This window comes from Agelaius phoeniceus, chromosome 1 (assembly GCF_051311805.1).
Source record: "Agelaius phoeniceus isolate bAgePho1 chromosome 1, bAgePho1.hap1, whole genome shotgun sequence".
NCBI lineage: Eukaryota > Metazoa > Chordata > Aves > Passeriformes > Icteridae > Agelaius > Agelaius phoeniceus.
Window position 1 is genome coordinate 125229759 of NC_135265.1, and position 19016 is coordinate 125248774.

The 19016-nt window shown below is 42.3% G+C and overlaps 1 long non-coding RNA gene across 2 annotated transcripts in view; it reads left to right on the top strand.

Moving 5' to 3' along the window:
- Positions 1-19016, top strand: part of LOC143695335 (uncharacterized) — a 31673-nt gene that overhangs the window by 3954 nt on the left and 8703 nt on the right. For both annotated transcript variants that reach the window (XR_013184436.1, XR_013184437.1), the window contains exon 2: positions 13386-13617. This is a non-coding gene — a long non-coding RNA (uncharacterized LOC143695335). The remainder of the gene's footprint in view (positions 1-13385; positions 13618-19016) is intronic.

Sequence of the window (19016 nt, forward strand, 5' to 3'; positions counted from 1 at the left end):
TTCAGCAGCATCAGATATATCTGAGGAGTCTTCTTTTTATCAAAAAATGTGGGTTTCTTCTAGGCTGTGAAATATAAACTACAAGGTAAAGGGAGAAATAAGATGGATGTAATTTGTGTTTTCTTCTCCTGCTGCAAGTCTGTAACCTCTGGCAGTGAGTGTCATGTCAGCTGGGCACTTTCACGCCTCAGACATTACTGCTAAGCCTTCCAGCATTTCTCTGTGAAAGACCATTTGGAAGGAGATGAAGAAAGGAGATGTCAGGAACCTGTCTCCTTCAGCATGTCACTTCAGCTGTTCAGCCACTAAACTTAGGGATTTAGCTGTAAAACAACAAAATAAATTCCAGCTTCGCTTCCTCTCCCTCCCCAAGCCCCCTGGGTTCTCCCTAAATAATGTCTGTGGTCACCCATTTAGGTTATTTGCAAAGTTTCCACTTACCACAGTAATTTTGTAGGAATGACTGTGTTCCTTCAGTGCTTTGTGATAATAAGAATAGAAATAGGGAATGGAAAAAAAGAGCAGAGGAGAGTAGAGGCCTCACCTAACCTAGAGCTGCCCTTTTACTAAGTAGCCTGAGCAGAGTGTTAGGGAAAAGCCAGGCAGTCCTTTATCCTGAGCTATCACATCACTTCAGACTGAAAGCAATTACTGACATTTTCACAGGGCTAAGACCAGATTTAGGGTTGAATATGTTTGTTCAGGCATAAAGTCTGCCTATGCAGTTAACTTCAAGACATTTAGTTAGTCTGATCCGTGGGTTGTCACATCTGAAAATGGTAAAGTCCAGTTGAACTGGGAAACAGAACATGAGGACCCATGTGCACCTTTAAAACTGCCTTCCTTAATAACAAATGCCTTAAATCCCTGAGGTTTTGCTCCTCACACCTCCTGTTAGGCTGTATGAATACCTGGGGACTTCAAATCATAGAGTTTCCTAGGATAAGTGTGTTGATGACATGAAGCTTCATCAGAGCGGTATCCTTCTAGCCTGCAGCAGCTGTCTGTACAAGACCAGGTGGGTTGTGCACTTGACAAGCCTTTAAAATCAAGTAACAAGCTCATCTGCTACAAACTTAAGATAGACCTTTTTTAAGGCAGGGAAAATACAAATGTTAAAGAAAAGGTAATGTGCATGAAGTATTGTGTGCAGTTTGGGGCACAACAATATAAAGAGGCTGTTCCAGAGCATCCAGAAGTGAGCTGTGGTGATGGTGAAGGGCCTTGAGGGCAGCTGAGGACACTTGGTCTGTTCAGCCTGGAGAAGAGGAGACTGAGGGGAGACCTCAGTTCAGTTTAGAGCTTCATTGTCAGGGGAAGAGGAGGGACGGGCACTGATCTCTTCTCTGTGGTGACCAGTGAAAGGACCCGAGGGAATGGCCTGAAGCTGTGTCAGGGGAGGTTTAGGTTGGATATTAGAAAAAGATTCTTCCCCCAGAGGGTGTTTGGGCACTGGAACAGGCTCCCCAGGGAAGTGGTCACAGCACCAAGCTTGACAGAATTCAAGAAGTGTCTGGACAATGGTCTCAGGCACAGGGTGTGACCCTTGAGGGGTCACAGGGCCAGGAACTGGGCTTGATGATCCCTGTGAGTCCCTTCCAACTGAGGACACTCTATGACTCTATGCATACAATAGTGAAGGAGAGCTATTTCCAGCACAGAGTTGGATGTTGTGGAATCAGGATGTAGCAGTCCAGATTTGCACAGATAACACGCTAAATTCACATACACATTTTTCTTGGGAGTTTCAAATGGTTGAAGGTGCCTCTTGTATTTAGGTATTCAATTTGCAGTGATACCAGGGTGCTTAAAAGCAGTAATTAGAAGTACAGGTTTACTGTTAAGACATAAAGAGAAAAGCTCAGAGATTCTGAGTAATAGTTCTATGACTCTAAGCAATGCCAGTGTGTGGTCCCAGCTCCCATAGCTGTGCAGCATTTCAGCAAGAATGGTGTAATGCCACATCCCTGGGAGTGTTCAAGGCCAGTTTGGGTGGGGTGTTGAGCAACCTGGTCTAGTGGAAGGTGTCCCTGCACAGCAGTAGGGTTGGAATTAAATAGTCTTTAAGGTCCCTTCCAACCCAAACCATTCTATGATTCTTGAACAACTCCAACCACTGTGTGGTAAATTGGATTTAAGGGTACTAGGCTTTCCTTATTAGCATGGAGGAGGAAAAGCACCCTGAAATATTTGTTGATACTACTCTTTATCTTATAAGCAGGGCCATCCTTGGCTTGATCCAAAGAAACTTTTGGTGCTTCAGAAATGAGTTGTCACTGCTTTTGCATTGCTCTTAAGTGGAATGCTTTCTGTGCCTGGCCTTGTAAGTGTCAAAAACCTCCAGCCTAAAGTCTACAGCCACATAACTCTCTGTTCCCCTTTTTATTTTACTCTTTTCTCAGAACCTCAGAATACAGAAATATGGTTCAATTTCCCCAAGCAGTTCTAGTAATCAAATATGAAAACTGTAGAAAAATCTGTCTATGAAGTTAAGGAGTATCTTACAGAAAATTCGAGTGGATTCTTGAATAGCATAGTTTTAAAGCTAATCAGTAGCTAGAAATGCACTTTATCTTTGTAACTTCACATGAAAACCATTTCTAAAAGAAAACACTCCTGTTTCTCCTTTTGCTTAATTCCTGGGGTAATTGCAACAGCTTGTATTTTGTGTGGTGAAATTAGTGTATTAGGCACTGAATGGAAAGAAACTAAACGATACTTGTGCTTTGTTTATCTTGTTTATTCGCCAACTTCTTTCAGACCTGAGTCAATTCCTTCTGTCCTTTACAGAAATAACACTCCTTTACATCGTGGGGCTGAGCCACCAGCCCCTTGGAACAGCCCACATTTTAGGCAGTAGCAACCTCTCCCATCCCTCTTTCAAAAGGCCAGTGAGCTGAACTTGTTAAACTCTTTTTGTGGAGTTGGAGTCTCATGACATGTGAAAGGGAGTGGCAAGGAGACAAGGCCTGAACATGGTAAAGGGAAAAACTACAGTGCACTACACTGAGCCAACATATGTAGAAGATGGCTAAAGATGGTATGGAATGGCTGAAGAAAGAAAAAACCCAAACCAACAGAAAACTGTTTTAAGACCCTTTCAGCAAAGCACTCGTGTGCCTACTCTATGATGCTGGGTTTTGTGGCAGTGCTTTACAGAGTTTGTCAGCCAGACCCTTTAAAAAATCTTGGCTTCCACCCTACTCACTGACATTGCCAGCTAAGCCAAAGATTTCACTGTCTTTCCCTCCTTCACCTGCCCCTCCTAGGAAAGTTCCTCCTCTCTCTTCCCTTTACCCACACATGGTGCTTGTTAGCTGTCCACTACCTTCCAGCCCTTTACCCTTCTGAGTCTGACCATATGTCTCAGATACTTTTAAAATATTTTGGAAATTACTACATTAGAATGCCTCCAGTTTTGAAGCCTCTCTTCTTACATTTCCCTCAACTATACATTGGCAGATCAAAGGAGAAATTGTTGCCAGTTTAAAACATCTCTGCTGCATCTAAGCACAGCTCTTGATGAGCACAGACTGTCCTATCATTTTTCTCTTCCTTCCCTGTGGCTGCTGTCACTACAAGCCCATTTTTCAGTTTTCTTCCTCATCTTGTGCCAAAACCAGGATCCAGCTATTAAGGTATAATGAAGTGCATTAGAAGGACTCAGAAATTTATCTTTTCAGCAGGCCAACGAGCACCAGCCTTTCAAAAAGCAGGGCCAACAAAAGGGTGCCTCCTTCTCCTCCTAAGCAAACTGAGAATTTTAAATTGTACTAAGATGTGAATTACATTCATGTGAATGGCATGAGTAATGAAGAGAAGTGTTCTCAGAGTAATAATTGTGATTACTTGAACAAACATGATAGGCACCTTGTAGGACATGTAACCCTAGTCCTCTTTATCTACATCACCACTTTCTCCCTAACACCATACGCTGCCTCCCATCTAGACTTAATTCAACACCTCAAATTGTGTTTGATCAGGGACAGATCAAAGCAGTTGCCACCAGACATCTTTGACAGATTTTAGAAAGACCTAGTTTTTTATTTAAAAACAGAAACTTAAAAGGTCTGTTGCTTGTCCTCAGGGATAGTAGTTTGCTCAGTTTAAAACATGAAATTCTCTGCTTGCTGTAACCTGTCAGGCCAGGCTTCTGATATCTATCAGAAATGGTTTACATGCATGCTGGCCTTTGCTGTGCTAAACAAGTAACCAGAACACTTTCAGTTCTAGTATTTCAACACAATGTTTTTGTCTCATGTTCAGGATCAAAACTGAGAAAAAAAATTACCCCCACCCCCCAGTGAAATATGTAGAAATCTTCTCATGTGGAAAGTTTCATTTTGAAATCTTCCAATTCACACTAGTTCATTTTGGCTTTGTTTCACATGGAGATTTATCCTTACAGGTGGTTTTGCTGCTTTTCAGTCCTTGGGATCTAGATCCACTCAACACTGTCAGTTCTCCTCATGCTCCACTCCAGCCAGAAAAGAGAATGACATGAGGGGGAAAAACCCACCTTGACAAGAACCACCATCCCAAACTTGTTTCTTGTATGTTCCAACAAGACATGTTTGAGTTAAGATGATAGAGTCATTGATCAAATAGTTCATTCTTCAAGGAAAAAAAAGTCAACTTCCCACAGTTGCATTTTCCTATAAAAATTTGTTTTGGTGCAAGTTTTAAAGCAGCTGTAAAATGTGATATATTTGACAATTATCCTCTTATTTATGGACTTTATTGTAGACTAAAGAAATCCAGATTCAACTCTTCAAAGTTTTGGTTAGGAAAGAATGTATTCAGATGTTCACTGAACAGTACTACTATATATTGGATTAATCTCTACCATATTTTTCCTAGATGGAAATGTCACTTCCAACTTGATTCTCCCCCGGTGTTGATAATCCCCTCCAGTCAGTGAGTACTGCCTGCAGTACAAGCAAAAGAGTTCTGTTGTGAAAGAAGAAAATCAGCTTGGCCACAAATTGTCAGCTCAGAATAAAAATATAGTCCCAGAAGAAGGGCTGACTTTGAGGGGGACACAATTCAGAAGATGCAAGAACCCAAATTACTCAAAAATTGACCAAATGGCAGGGAAATGTTGGGTGAAATTGAAGCAGAAGTCCTCAATACTGTGGCTTTCACTACATAAAGCTTGCATTTTCATTTTCTGTCACAAGTCTTTAGAAATGTCAATTCCTGTTCAGAGAACCTCACTGCTGACTGTACCTCAGTTGGAGGTATCACTTTTCTAGTTTGGTTTGTCTTTGCCTGTGCCTTAAGACAGCTGCACTAAATTTCCAGTGACACCTGCAGTTAAGATCCCTACAATGAGAATTCAGAAATTCTTCCCATCTGTCTGTCTGAAGAGCTGTGATAGTCAAGTGTTTCCTCTGAAGTCCACGTGCATCCTTCTCCCCCACAGCCTTTGTACCTGTGCTCTGACAGTGTTTGAAGTCAGCAAGTGAGCAGTACACACTGCAGAGCCTCCTTTCTGGACTGAGGCATTGCTGTTGCCTGCAGTCTCTCCCCTTCCCCCTGATGAAACCTGGAGTAACAAGGAGGAGTCATGGACTCAAGCTCTGTCCATCTTCCACTTTGGAATCTAATCACATTAGGTTTGTCTGTATCCCTTCTGCAGATTTAACTAGACACAGGGCACAATTCACTTCCCACTAGAGCTTGCCATGTAGTTTCTTGGGTGATTGAGATACAGTTCAGCAAGAAGATGGTGGATAGCCTTTGTGTATCTGATGAAAAATAAACAGCATCTGAAGAGACTGAGCACAACCTTGAGTCTTTAGTCTATGAAAAAAGAAAAGCCCTTACATCTGCTCCTGAAACCTGATCCCTGATGAAATATGCACCACACACTCCAGTCACACCTTAAGATCAGAGGAGAAAAACATCAAAACCCAACTCAGACCTCTGCAGCTAATGGTTCACAACCTGGGGCTCTTGGTGTCAGGAGGCTGCCCAGGAAGTTCTGACACCCCAGGAAATTCAAGAATGGCCTGAGAGAGACAGAGCCCTTCTGCTTTGTACTGGTAGCACAGTGCAGGCTGAGCAGAGAAGCCCAGAGCCCACATCCCATGGGAACAAAAGCAGAAACTACCCCTAACCTGTCTACCTCTCCTCTGTGGGTGTGAAGCACATCACCACATCAGACAAAGAGCAGGTTTGCACACCCATTTCATCAGTGCTCTGCCAATTCTGGGTCCAGCTCCACCATCTGTCCACATCTTCTTGTTCATGCTGTGAACCAGCAGACTGACTGCTCAGCACATCTCTGACCAGCCCACTGAGATAACTGTTACCACTGTTATTTCAGTAGCCCTACACATGAAACACCATTTCTCTCCTAAAGCCTAGGAAATCAGAACTCCACTACCCAGCAAAAAGAAAGAAAAAAACCAAAACTAAACAAAACAACCCCCCAGAACAAAACAACAAACCCAACCAAATCAGAACCAGTCAGGCTTTCTATCTCTTTCTCTCTGGTGAATCATAAGGAACTTGAATCACCAGGACAAACAATATATTCCTCTCCCAAACTAGAAGCTTTTGAAGTCTTTGAGGCTGGGCCATGCAGCTCTGTGAGTCAATTCATGTCAGCTGTGCCCATCCACACCCCCTAGGAGGGCAGCTGCCCTCCCTGGTCTGTGATATATCCCCAGCACATAACGCTCTCCAACACTTGGTAGCCATTTGTTGGCTTGCTGATGCTAATGCTCTGTGAACTCTTATCAGATGTATTTATTACCACAGTTGTTAATGTTTTGGGAAGGCACTGCCTGGTTTGAGTTCAAAGAAGAACCACAAGAACAGAAAATAAGCCCTGAAGGTGCTTATTTCAGGAGGCTGACTAATGCACCTTACTGAAGAGAAGGTTGAAAATGCAACGTGGTGAGTGGGTGTTGCTACTCACAGCTGTAAAAGGTGTTTTAGTGCGGGGCTTTTCAGTTCTTCAGAGCAAGACCCAGTTTCTTGCTCTCAATCTTAGAATCTTCAGCAATATATGAAGTATATTTCTGAGAAGGAAGTATAATTAATCACTGGGGCTGGAAAGTGGGGCTTTAGTGATTAATTGTAATTGATCAGCAGGGAACACAGGGGGCATCAATTAACTTGCTGTTGTTAAAGATTTTAAAACAGAGAGAGGATGCTGAGCTGCATCACATGAGATATGATGGTGTGTTGAGGAGATTGGTGCAGGTGAAGAATGTGAGGTAGCAACATCCTGAGGTCTCTTTTCTAATGCAATAACATGCAAATCATTTGTGTGTCTGCAGTGTAGCTTGTAAGGGTGGCAGTGGAAACATGTTCAAGGTTGTGTTGTGATCTAAGAATACAAAACAGTGAGGTGCTGCATCTTATACTGCTCTGTATTCAAATAAACCCATCTTACTAAGGGATTTATTTGAATACAGAGCAGTATAAGAAAAGACCACGGTCCCATTTAATTCCAGAGAGGCAGTGCTGCATGTGCAAGAGCTTAAAGCTAAAAAACTTAAATGCATTTTGTCTCTCTCATCTCTGCAGATGCTTTGTTGAGTGCTTATTAGCACAAAACTCACATGAAGGAAAACAAAATGAAATCACTTGTTGCTCTTCTAGAATTTCAAATAACTCTCTTCTTCCCAAGGGGATAGTGGGGACAGTATGGGGCTGGTACTCTGGAGGACACGAAGCCATGGAGAATACAAGCTGGATTTTTCTAGAAGATGTGTTGCTTCATAGAAGATTAATGTAGGCCAGGATGAAAATTACAGTTTAGGTGCTGTCCTTGTTCCTTTCTGTGGCTCCTTTCAGTGGCTCTTTTTTTTCCCTGAGCTCTTGGGGTGCTTATTTGGAATTCAGGTGCTTGTCAGGATTTCAGTGATCAAGGGAAAGAATATTTTTTCCATCATGTTCTATGTTTCTTTTAAAATCAAGAGGTTTCATTAACAATATTCATGCTACAAGCTTCTTAAATATTTTGTGGAGTTTGGTATTTTTTGACACTCTTTATCACATTCATAAATATAGAATACATACATGCAGTTGACTACTTCAGACTATCCAGGCCATTCCTTTCATGTTTCCTTTAGAGAAGAAGAATGAAGACAAGATTTCCTTGCTATCCAGGGCCAATGTGTTTCATACACTCAAAAGGATTTACCACAGCTAAAATAATGTTGCTTAAAACCAGGGAGAAGGAGAGAAAATGTGCACAGGGCTTCAGGTGTTCTTGCCTGGTGTCAGCCCTGTGTGAGACCGGCTGCTCCAGTGTGTGGGAGCTGCAGAGGGATGGGGCCAGCCCGGGCTGGGCAGCTCTGATTTGCCTCCTGCTTCCCACCAGAGGAAGCAGCCCTGGCTTGTCCTTGGGAGAAGGAGCATCTTCCCTATTGACTTTCCAGCTGACTCTGCTCTATTCTGACATTTCCAACTATTCTGCTCAACTCCCTCAGCTCTGGGAATGCTTCAGCCCTGCCAGCAAGCCCAATTTGCAGGGACAGGGGATGGAGGGGTCCCAGGACAGGCTGGTAGAAGGGAGGCAAGGGGATGAACAGAAAAAAAAAAAAGTGATTTTTTTTTTCAGAAGTTAAAAGAGAAAGAATCAAGAGGCTGCCAGTCACAGGTTTATTTCTTTATTTTCTCAGCTTAGCCTTGCCATGAAGAGCATACTTAGGCGTTCCTCTCTGTAGATGGAGGTCTTTACTGTATAAAATTGTAACTGTAACTTGTGCAAAAATAAAATGAAGACATTAGAAGGACCTTTCCATTTGCAACATTTTTACTGGAAGTAATGCCTTAAGTTTTAGCTTTCATGTTTTTCAGATTCTGTACTGCATTATTATGTAACTCTGAACTTCATATAAAGTGTTATCAAGTTCTCTTCACAGTTTAGTCAGACAAAGCGATCCTTTTCCAGCCCAAGAACCAAGGACACCATTGCAGCTTCAGGCCCAAAGGGTGTAAACAACAGTGAATTGATGAAAGCAAGCTAGGAAGATAGGACTTCATAACCTGAAGCTGTAATTGGACAATTAACCCAAATATATAAATGGACCAAAACTTATAAAATATGAAAACTCGTGTCTCGGAGTCCATCTTGGGTGGAGCCACAGCCAGGCTCTTGCACTGCCCAAGGTGTATCCTTTGAAAGCCTTTTAATAAATACCTACTTTATTCCTTTAATAAATACCTACTTTATTCCTTTAACTCTGTCTAGGCTCTGTTCTAGGCAGCCTCTTTAGGCATCAGGAGTTGAATCAAGCCTAATTGAGGTAAGCAGAAAGGATTGTGGAAGGACACACAGCTTGACTGAAGACACAATGGGGAAATGAAGTTGAAATAAATGTAGGTTTTTACATATATATGCAGCAGTCACACAATCACTCATATGGCAAAAAGGCATGGATCAAAGAGGAAGAGCTAGCATGAGATTAAAGGGGGGATAATTGCAAGCAACCAGAAAGTTTTATAATAGAGGTGATAATAATATACAGCAGAGGAAGGAAATGGCAAGGAACAGAAATGAGGATAAAATGCAAATATAAGAGATCCTTTGATCCTTCTGGCTTGCTCCTATATAACAGAATTATTTTATCACCCACTTACTTCATTTCCCTTCCACTTTCATCTTGCTTTCCTCTGATAGCTTTCTAGTTCCCCTGCCCTGACACCATACCCCCTCTGCCTCTCTCCACATGTCCGGTAGCAGTGCAGTGCAGGATGTGTCCTCATCATAAAGTGCTGGTTCTAAATACGAAACATCTTCAGTGAGGGACTGTACTTCTCATTTTGCTGCTGAGTTTGGGAAGCAACAAAGCTGGCAGGGGGAGGAGTGCAGAAAATGAGCACATGTAGCGAGCCAAATGGTCTAAGTTCAGCCTGAAATGCCAAAACCCCTCACCACCATTCTGGGGGAAAACACAAATATTTAAAGAAAAGAGAACACAAGAAACAAGCAGCCTGGGAGTGGGAGTTTCCAAATATTTTTGATTTTCTGTTTTTTACCAAAGCTGCGGAAGTAAAAAAAACATTTTCCTTCCTCCTTCCTTCCCTTTTTCTGTATCCTGTTTAGTTTCATAGGTCAAGAGGTCTGTGACCAGAAGGAAGGAACCAGCCCTTTTCTAAAGAGGATGTCATTTAAGTCTCCAAACAGAAATCTCTGCCCTATAGCACTGCAGAAAGCCTGGTCAGCCTTGGCTAAAAACTGAGGCTAAACTTGGTTCTGTGAGTCACCACTTCACTGACTTCATACTGCAGGCACGACGAAGCAAGGCGGTGATGCTGATAGACACCAGGGCAGAGAAGAGGGGAGAAATAATGAGAAACAAAAATAAAGTGCCAGTTTCTCCTCTTCCATGGCTAGAAGGTGTGTTGATGGCCTGAAAAAGACTTAAAAGCATATCTGGCAGTGATTTCTAGGGGTGGTTTGCTCACTGTGCGGGGGTGGGACTTGAAAGCACAGGATCTGCAGCTAGAAGGATTTTGTGTTTGTGTTTGAGTAGCAGTTCCAGCTGTGAGGTAAGTTGAAGGCATCCTCGGTGTGCTCTGGTTTCAGAGGGTGCACTGGGAAGGCCTGCTTTACACACAGTGCTGCCTCTTTCTGCCAGTGACAAAAGAGCAAGGCTGCAGGAATAAATTTGCTCCCTCTTCTGAGGTAGGACTCAGAGCTCCCTTTTCACTGAACTCTGGTATGGGCACTGTTGGTCAGAGCCTTGTGTGTGTGAGGGTAGGGAATGCCCTGCATCCTCTGGAGAGTAGGTGAGGTGTATCCAGGGACAGGGAAGCAGGCCTAGTGGCACAGGTATAGGTGTACCAAAATGAAAGGGTACCTAGTGCAACCAGACTTCAGGGTGGGGTAAGAATATGATAATCCTGGTCTTGTCCCAGCCCTCAGGCTCAGCCAGTTCACTCCTGGCAGAGCGAGCAGTGTCTGCTTCCTGTGACCTTAAATGGGCTCACCACTGAAGGATGGTGTTAAATATATTTGGGTTCCCACTTACTGACTCATTTTCTGATCCTCTGGAGTCTAAATGGAATGAGTGATTTGAATGATGTGAGCAAGCCCTTCAAGGAGTGAATATTGAGCTGCAGAGCATGTGTGTCACCTCCCTTGGACAGCTGTGGTGTGCACCGTGCTGGTGGGGAATGCAACAGCAGCAAAGGTACCAGAAGTGAGACAAAAGACTTGGCCTTCCACAGATTAATTAGTCAAATGGTCTCAACCACAAGCAGTAAGAGAGGGATGCTCCATGCCTTGTACACTGTGAGATAGCTCAGTGTTGGTGACGACACAAACACAGCTCTGACCTGCAAGGATGAAGGACAAGATTCCAAGCTAAAGCTGCTCATATCTCTTCGCAAGGAATTTACAACAACCCTTCTCAAACTTAGGAACTGTTTTTACCTGATTCATTCCCCATGTTTAAGTATTGGGTAAGATGCAGGATTTTGTGTGCATGAGAGTTGAACACCAAAGTTTAACGGGGCGTGGGATGTGTGTCCTCTGGGACGTGCTCCTTGTGTTCCCTGCGTTCCCAGCCTGGCAATGGAGGACCAGCCTATCCCTATTTCTCCTACCTCGCCGTGCTCTTGACTTCTGGCTACTATTTTTGGCGACTGCAGATTCCTTACGTACCACAGGAGGTCAGCACGGGATAAGTTTTTACTTCCACTGAATGCGTGGAAAAAAATGTGTCTCGATGTCGAGACTGTGCAGTTCCCACCTGCTTCAACAAACGTGGTGTTGCTTTTGGTATCAGTTGTATGTAATATAGTTTTAGGCTGCACATATTTTTATTCTCATCTTTTCTAAAAAGGGCTAGTTTATAGTTTTTCCCCCTTTTTCTGGATGTTGTCACTATGAAAACTAATTTTGTGAAAAGCATCTCTGAAATATATATACACACACATATTATCACATGTATCTTTTATAGATATATATACTAAGAAATAGATATATATACTTTTGTAGATATATATACTATATATCTATATATATTTTTACAGATATATATACTATACTGCTTATAGTATTTAGAAGGAAAGCTAAAACTCCTGCAAAGCTAACAGTTTGAAACCCTGGGAAAGATGGGTAAGTTTGCTTTTAGCCAATAGCCAAGGGGAATGTTCACATATTACTGAAAAATACTGAAAGGAATGTGTGGTGGACTAGTGATTGTCAGAGTCAGACAAGACACTGGGAGCTGTGGCCCTTGCTTGGTTAAAAACAATCTTGGTGGTTTAATCCAGTCCTTGGTAGTTCCTCCCTTTCTCGCCACCTGTAACTTTTGGCTTTTTACAACTTGGAAAAAAACCAGTGAAGTCTTGTCTCAGAGCAAGACTTTACAATAGGTATCACAAGGCAGAGCTGAGATAGAGTAATGAGAAATTTGCTTGACATTTGCCTTGCATTGAAATAAATGTGTTTGAAAACTCTTCTCCTTCCCCAGAAATTATGGAAAAAAAACCAAAAAGAGCTGTGTCTGTTCACAGTGGTATCTTCTGGGGATAAACAGGCAAAATATAATTCAGGAAGGTGCAAATTCGTTTTCCTCTCCAACGTTAATTTTAGAACATAAATCTTAACATAGTGTTTGCTTTTTACTTTGTAAGCCAGAAAGAGAAGTGTAGCTTAGTCTTCAAACAATTTTTATAACATAAATATTTTCCTTGGCATCATAGAGATGAGTGTGTGGGAGAAGGAGAAAAAAGTTGGCAGTTTAAGCAAATAAACTGGAAAATAATATGTTCGGTTAAGGGCACCAAAATAATATTATTGTTCTCTAAGTGACATTTGCATTGCTAAAAAGTTGCTTCTGGTGCAGCAGATTTCCATGAGGACCTCACATCAGAAGTAATATTATAACATAATGATTCTGTGAGGCCACATTTGGAGAACAGGTCTCAAATGCAGTAGAATAAAGCAGGACGATGGCAGCATGCACAGTACAAAACACACAGGTCATTGAAACAGAAATTGTTTTCTTGCAGCTAAGATTATTTGAAGTCTAAATTTGAATCTAGTGAATTATTTTACTACAAGGAATGAGGTTACAGGAAGTTACTGATGCAGGTAGAGACTGAATCATTCGGTCTCAAAATTTTCTCTGGGAAGTACATGAGACAAAAAAGAGACAAAGCCTGTGCAGAAGTGGAGGGAGGGAAGCATAAGTATTGAATTGTGGTCTAAAATGGAATCCCTTTAATGTAGAAACATGATAAGAACTGTAATTCTGAAGACAGCCCATCTGTCTTCAGCAACATCAATTACAACAGAGATTATTATCTCTTAAAGTGGCATTTAATTAGTGGAATTTAGTCTGAAATATCACTTAAATGCTTCTTTGGTAATTATACGACTTCAAATCTCTTCCTTTTTATATCTACAGGAGTCAGCCATAGGATTCCCCACTCTGATGGTACAAGTGAGGCAGCTCTGAGTACCTGCGGGGCAGGAGCGGGGCTGTGGAGACAGCGGCAGTTCCAGCAGTGCCTGGGGCTGCAGCATCCCTGCCTGCGGACGGACGGAGGGACACGCCCGGCACCGGCACCGGGATCTCTTGTTGGGAGCAGGGCGGAGCCTTCTGGCCAGAGCTGCTCCGCCTCTGGCCCGGAGAACAGGTTTGTTCACGGGTTTCCTCTGCTGGAGAGGTGACCGAGTGCGCACGGGGGTGGTGGGAAGGTGCTGCTTGAAGGGAGGAAAATGCGAGCACAAGGAGAGTGATTAAAGCACTCATTTACATTGCACTTGGCATTGCAGCAGGAGTTAGGAACGCATTAGCCAAAGGAAAACCTAAATATGACCTAGCAAAGCTGGAAGGGGAGTCAAGAATTTGGACAGAAATGGTATTTGTTTATACTTTTTTTTTCCCCAAGAAACCACTCCTTTTTTCAGGGATGCCTCTCCAGCTCACAAGCTTCAAGCAGTAGCTTCATCAGCTTTCCTATGGCGAAGGCACATCCTGGCCAAACGATCCTTTGCTGCCTGATCTGCATTTTGCAAAGAACACTTCTGGGAGGGTAAAACTATGTGTGGCTGATAATGAGCACTGTGGTAAGCTGCAGCAGCTGCACCAGGTCTTTGTAATCCCAGAGCATCATATTTCCAGACCTAGGAGAAAGGCATTATAAGAGATGTTACCCAGAGTCCCATGTGATTTAGAGGCATATGCACCATTTTTTAAAACTGACTTACTGAGAAGTGATGGGCTGGGTAGGGCCTGTAGAGAAGTCAGATGGGCATTTTTGAAAACTGTACCCCTTATTTTAAAAGAAAGGAAAACGTGAGGCAATCACAGCTGATTCAGCATCTGGCAGCCTCAGCCAAGTCATATTTTACCTCTTCCCTTCCCTCCCTGCACAAAACTTCCAGGAAAACCTGCAAAGAAAAGGCATATGTGGGTAGGAGGAGACCTGCTTTTAATTTCTGTACCTTCTTTGCTGCCAGGATTGCTCCTTGCTGTGCACAGGGAGGCTGCCAGGCAGGAGCAGGACAGGGGAAGTGTTGCTTGTAGAATGCATCAGGAGGAGCAGCGTGGGCATGGAAGTGGGAAACCACCGTCACCAGCTAAAGGCTGGACTTCAAATTGCCAGGGGCAAAACTCAGAATTCAACATCCCTGTCCTGTGTGTCTTTGCTCACAGTGTGTAAACATCAGCCCTCTCATGAAAGGGAAGGGAATCAGCCCTGCTCGTAACAAAGTCAATGCACAGGTTATCACTGACTGACTCCAGCTGGTCCCTGGTTGAGGCACAGGCATTCATGGCTGTGGAAGAACTGAGGTTCACATAAACAACTAACAGAAGTTATACACAAGGGATTTATTACATGAATAATTTGACATATTCCATGGTAGTCAGATACAAGTGCATTTAATTAATGTTTTGTGGACATCATAACAGTCGGAATATTTCAGCTGAACAGTCAGTATTTGGCTGAATTCAAGCCAGTGCAATTCATGACATAACCAGAAACAGGGAGTTACAGGTCTACAATGAGGTTAGACTAGATAGCAACAGCATATTTATTGTCACATCAAAGCATTACAAAGTATGAAAGCCCAATATTTCAACTATCTCTAAAATGGTATTTGTACAAAGCTGTTGTAGATACTTAAATGTAAGGATTTGTCGCATCAGTAATGGACCATGACTTTATTTTTGGAAGTTATTTGAATATTCAAAACTATTTGGGGCAACAAGAAGAAATGTAAACATCTGACAGTCCTTTGAAGATCCCTTCTGAGAAAATACATTGTGTGCCACAGGAAAAGTGCATTCTAACTGGTGTGTCTGCTATGGCCAGTTTGACTCACATTCACTTAGCACCAGGTATTTATCCATTTCTGCAGTAAAAAGTTAGAAAATCTTTGTATTAACTCAGAAAAGAGAAAACTAAGTCAAAAGTTTTTTTTTCTTCTTCTTTCTTTAGAGGAACAACAGGTAAATTAAAAAAAACCCCACCCAACATTTAAACAGTTACCTCTTATGTACAAAGGAACCAGGAGCTAGCAAAGCGCATAGCCCCTGAACAGTCTTTATTATTTTTTTCTTCAGGTTCATGTACCTGAATATATGAGTTTATTTACAGGTGGACAGGTATCCACAGAAGTAATAATCAGAATTTTTCTATTTGGCTAAAAGTTGTATAAAAAAAGACAAAACACTGTTCAAATACTTTCCAAATATATATATATATATTAAAAGTATTCAGTATTTCCATCAGTGCCAGAGTTGGAAGCTCTTCCTCATTGTAAAAAGTTAACTTTGTGATAGTAAGTGACAGCAAAGGACTGACAGGGTCAGTCAGAGCTTTGATTTGAGGGACTGCAGCTGGAGCTACCCCAGGCCCACAGGGCAGTTGCAGATTGCAGGGAAATGAATCCATGTGTGTCTGTTCCAGTGACAGGCCACGTCCTGGGAAGGGTGACCTGCTGCTCCAGAGAGCCTCCCACTCACACTGGACAATCCTGTGGAACTCTCTGGGGCAGGTTCCCTTTGAAAGCAACCACCCAAAAACCTCTGAAGTAGTGGAAATATTCTTTATGCAAATGAACAACATTTTTTAGCATGGGTGGGCAGGTAGCTCAAGAAATGGAAAAACATAATCGCCACGCTAATTCTTGTAAAGAATATAAAATTAAAGACTTGGCCCCTCAAATGCAAATACATACCGCAAAAATATTTTTAATTAACATAACCTAGATGAGTGCAAATCTCTGGATACATAAGAATATGACTACCTTCATACTGGTATCAAATATTTAAACAGTTTGCATATAAACAAAATCTTTCTTTGTTGTTGAGTCCATGCTTGCTTTAGTCTAAAGCAAGGATATTCTTATTACTTCTACTTTTTTGGTCTTTCTTCCTGTAGGATAAAGCATAAGAAACACACTTCATTGAGTAGACTGGGCTGATGTATATTACAGCGACAACCCAAAACTGAAGTAAGAAATGTTGCATGCAGTATCTTTTTCCCATATTTAATTACACTGGCTACAAAATCAAGACATCCATATTCCATCTTTCCTGCTCCCTTCCAACAGAAGGTACACTAAACCCAAGCTCTGATCCTTTGTCCCTTGCACACCCCAGCCCTGAAGTCCCCCAGTGATGAGGATGAAGGGCTGAGCACTTTGGGCACTGCATCACCTGGGGCAGGTGCCAGCAGTGAGACCACAACCCCTGCAGAGCCATCCCTGCCTCGCACAGTTGGGGGAGGGATGGCCAGAACGAGTCTGGGCTGCTGGGGTGGCTGGAAAGGCTGTCCCAAGGGCAGGATGGCACCTGCAAGCCCAGGGGCAGTGGCCTCTCCTTGGCACAGATCTCTGGGTGTGGCTGCAAACTCCTGCTGAGAGCGGCTGCCGGCCCCGCTCGGCCGCGCCATTGCCCAGGATGCTGAGCCAGGGTGCCAGAGGTGCTGGGGCTGGGGCAGCTCTGGCAGGGGGAGCACAGACACCACACCTCTGCTTGGCCACACTGGGCCTGGCAGCCCAAACTGGTCCCCAAGTTCTTGACTGGCCACAGGCCCCCAGCCCCTCTGCTCCTTGGGCTCTCCAGCTCAGCATTGCTCTGTCCTGCATCTAGGGTTTTTGGACAGCAGAAACCAGACAGGAGATAAGTATCTGCCCAAGGAGGTGGGGACACACCTTCTGCTCCTTAAGTTTGGGGGTTTCTAAGCTAGGGGAAAGGTTGCAGTGATTCAAGATACAGTAAGCAGCTGTGTGAAAATGCATAGTTTGTATGTATACATTCATTTACAAAGACCAAAGGAAGGTCCTTTGCTATGTAGTTTAATCACCATCTGCTTTTAACAAAAATGTGAGCTGACAAAGCTACAGGATGTCAGTTAGACACACAACCTGGGAGTTAATAGTAGCTGAATGGCATTTCCCAAAGAGTGAATTAACTTTTCTTTTTGCTTTTTTGAGATAATTTTTTCAGTAGTTTTTCATTTGAAGTCAGTTGTTTCTCTAATCACATGTTTTAGGATTTCAAGATTCCTGTTCAACCGTGGTCATCTCAGCAATGACAGACCCTGCTTTGAAGGCCGTTAAGAAGGAAAAACCCCAAAAGACAAACAAGCAAATCAACAGAAACCTGGGTTTAGCTATGGTGTGTGAACTAGATCAAAACAGGGCTCTTTTAAGCTGCTGAAATTCTAGTTCAGTAGTGAGTAGTGCTTTTTTGCTGTTTTGTTTTTGGTCCTTTTTTTGCAATAGCTGAGCTAGTACTAAGAAAATCCTATGAGTTTGCTCACTTTCTTTTCATTTAGTTGACACTTTGGAACCTAGCTGCTTCCTGTGAGGAATGTCTGTTGTCCTGAGCATTCCTGAACATACAACAGTAATGTAACAGGCAGGATGGGCTTGAATTGAGAAAATCTTGGTCTAAGTTATCTAGTTTAATGTTTTTTTCTATTTGCACTTGTTCTGAAGAAAAACTCCTTTGTCACTTGTGACACTAAAACACAGTGGTCTGCTTCTAAATGTAATTGTAACAAAGATCAGTACTCTCTGCTAATCAATGTGTTCTATAAATATTTAATTCAGCAATGGATTGACTTTTCTCATGAGACTTTACCTTCATGTTTGTTTCATGTACTTGATTTTTACTTAGCATTTGACTTAGATTCTTCTTTGCAATTTTTATTCAACCGTATCTATGGAAATTGCACAAAAGCATTTTTGAAGGCTAGAAAAAAGTAAGAGTCTCATATAACCAGATTCACATGGAGGAGAGTAAAATTATCTAAGCATATTTTGCCATCTAAAGTCAAGAAACATTGCATGTTGCTTAGTGAACTGATCATTCACTGGGAAATGGAAAAGTAGTACAGGGTTTTTTTCCATACAAACAATGATTATTAGAAGTGCAAGAGGATAAGATTTGCTCATTCTGAAATGCATTGATCGGAAACAAATTATTCATTACTTGAACTACTTGAGTAACTTGAGAAAAAAATAAACCTTCTAACAGAATTACTCTGCACAAAGGTGGTTTACTGTGTTGATGAAACTCAGGAGCTCATGCTTAACACATCACAAATTCAGTAGTCATTCTTTAAAGTTTCAGGTGCAAGCAAATACTTCCCAGTATTATATACCTTAACTCAATTATTTTTATCAACTTTTAATATGCATATTGCTAATTTTGCAATGTTCCTAATTTAAGAAAAATAACTGAAATGTTTGGAGAGTCCTGACTTGTACTGAGAATGATTCCCAAGATATCTGAAGTCCACTGGAAGTACTCTTGGTTCAGCAGGCAGAATTGACTCATTTGCTGACACAAAGATTTTAACACTTTTTTCTTATGAAATAACAACAAAATTCTCAGAGGAATTTGGCAGGGCCCAAGTCTGGGTGGCTTTGATCCAGCACTAAACAAGGCATTTTCAGCGGCAATGGACTGCAGAGGCTTTTTGATGAGTTATAGCCAAGGTCCTCAGAATTCTTGAGTTCTCCCCAGTTGCTGGTGCTACAGGAAACTGTGAGAATTTGACAAAGGTCTGTAATG